Here is a 2,740-nt window from a genome sequence, read left to right as displayed (position 1 = left end):
AGAGCAGAACCTTCAGAGCAGAACCTTCAGAGCAGAGCAGAACCTTCAGAGCAGAACCTTCAGAGCAGAACAGAACCTTCAGTGCAGAACATTCAGAGCAGAACCTTCAGAGCAGTGGGCCCGGTAGAACCTTCGGAGCAGAGCAGAACCTTCCACAGGGTGGCAGCAGGTCCTTTTGGACAGTTTTTGAAAGAAGCACAGCCAGAGACGGTTCAGTTTTCTTCCTGATGGACTTCATGTCTCTGCTGAGAGACAGAACCCTTAAACCTCGCCTGATTGGCTGCTGCAGCCAGGAGGAGGACACCTGGTGTGTGTGTGTGTGTGTTGCTGCGCCTCCATCCTCTGAACATGCCTTCAGAAGTTTAAACTGGGTTCAAACCGGATTCAAACTGGATTCAAACTGGATTCAAACCAGATTCAAACCAGATTCAAACTGGATTCAAACCAGATTGAAACTGGATTCAAACCAGGTTCAAACTGGATTTAAACCAGATTCAAACCGGATTCAAACCGGGTTCAGCTGATGAACTTTGCCATAAAAACTGCAGCAGCTTGTTTTGAGGCGTTCAGAGATTCAGTCTTTTTATTTTGATCCTGTTTTAATTGAATCTATCATTTTCTGTTGCCAGTGGTTGGAACCATTTGCAGTTTAAACCCAACTTCTTTCATTTTTATTCTTTAAAAGTTGTTTTCAGCTTGTTTTGTTGTAGTTTTACTTGTTACTAACCTTATTGTTGGTATTATTTTCACCATCCAGAGGTTTGTTAGGTTCAAGCAGAATGAAGGTAAAGCAAACATCCTGACATTGGAGATGCTGGTTGTTTAAACACCAACATTCAGGTGTTTGAGGCGTTTTGGGTCGTCAGCCGCTGAGTTAAATGGAGCCGTATTAAAGGAAAGCTCTAATATGGAAGTAATGAAAAGTTACCACAAGTTGTTTTGATAATGTCCAGATAAATTCAGTACAGAAAGTTCATCATGAAGAAGTTTGGGTTTAGATGGTTTCAATCTCTGGTTCTACACCTCCCTGACCAGGAAGAACACCCCACATCCAGCCTATCAGAGGAAGGGGCTGTGGTGATGTCATCAGGTGAGTTGTCTTATTTCTGATGATGACCTGATTACCTTCAGGATGAGGACTTGAAACATGAGACCCTGCAGCAGTGGAGCAGCTGCTCGACCCGCCTCGGTCTTGGATCAGAACCGGGCGGAGCGGACCAGAACCCCCCTCCTCTAATTGGGCCTGAGCTCGCCGCAGGTCGCCATTGTAGACGTAAAAGAAGCTTAACAGCACGAGGCTGAGGGCCAGCAGCTCACACACACACTGAACTGTGTGTGTGTAATCATGCATGGATGAGTGTGTGTGTGTGTGTGTATGTGTGTGTGTGTGTGTGGGGGGGGGATCCGGGGGGTAGAAGATGTTTGTATTTTGAGGGGGGTAGTTAATGTGTGAGAGTGTGGGGGGCGTCCTGTGCAGAAGTCAGGCGTCGTCTTTAGTTCTTCTCTACGGGAGACAAACACTCAGGATTAACCAGGCAGGTCGCCTCACACACACACACACACACACACACACACAAACACACACACACACAAACACACACACACAGGAAGCAGGTTTACCAGCTGATTAAAACAACTTCCTGTTTGATTTTCTCTCAGTAAACTACGAACCCGGACCATCTGCTGACGGATCTTCTCTGGTTTAGTTTGGAACGACGTTTTACAGACGTGTTGCTGAAATGACTGAAAATGATTCAGTATGTTCATCTGATGTTTACTCCGAGTCAAATATGAGTTTATGATGTTTAAAAGCCATTGGTGCTCTTTTTATTTAGCTTTCTGAGTTTGTAGGCCCTACCAGTGGTGGTGGTCTCTGCAGGTCTGTGGTTCCAGTCTGAGGGATTCTGGTGGTTTTGTTGGTTTTTAAACTGCTTCATGTGGTTCTGGTCTTTGGTTTTGTTTTCTGTCTGTTCTGGTCTTCAGGTCCTGATGAAGGTGGAGGAGTCAGACTCAGGTCTGGGTGTAGATGTGGGGTGGAGGAGGCTGCTGGCAGTCAGGCAGCCGCCGCTGTTGTCCAACAAATCCCTCTGCCCGGCCCACCGTCATTAGGATCCCAGCAGGGAGGACCAGGAGGAGGGGGGGCGGGCCGGATTTAACATCTGTCCCCCCTGAACCTGAGGCAGACCACCAGGTAGCCCACCTGTAGCCTTCTGCCCCTGCAGGCGTAAGTCAGCTGACTCGAAGCTTCTACTGCATGTGCAAAAGTATTCACCCCCTTCTTTCTGTTTTGGTGTCTGGTTGAGACTCTTTGTCCTGCTGGAAGGTGGACCTCTGTCCCTGTCTCAGATCTCTGTATTTTGGTCCATCCTTCTTCCCTTTAACTCCGACCAGTTTCCCTACAGTATGATGCTGCCACCACCGTGCTTCACTGTAGAGGTGGAAGGTTTGCCTCAGACATATTGTCCTTGATGTTTGGTCTCATCTGAGGACAGATCCTCCGTCTCCATGAAGCTTCTAGTGGTCCTGAGGACAGATCCTCCATCTCTCAGCTCCATCGGGGTTATCTTTGTCCTCCTGGACGTCCCCGAGGACAGATCCTCCATCTCTCAGCTCCATCGGGGTTATCTTTGTCCTCCTGGACGTCCCCGAGAACAGATCCTCCATCTCTCAGCTCCATCAGAGTTGTCTTTGTCCTCCTGGACGTCCCCGAGGACAGATCCTCCATCTCTCAGCTCCATCG

Source organism: Kryptolebias marmoratus, unplaced genomic scaffold, assembly GCF_001649575.2.
Source record: "Kryptolebias marmoratus isolate JLee-2015 unplaced genomic scaffold, ASM164957v2 Scaffold31, whole genome shotgun sequence".
In the NCBI taxonomy this organism is placed as follows: domain Eukaryota; kingdom Metazoa; phylum Chordata; class Actinopteri; order Cyprinodontiformes; family Rivulidae; genus Kryptolebias; species Kryptolebias marmoratus.
The sequence above is the reverse complement of the archived record's forward strand: the minus strand, read 5'-3'. Positions refer to the sequence as shown.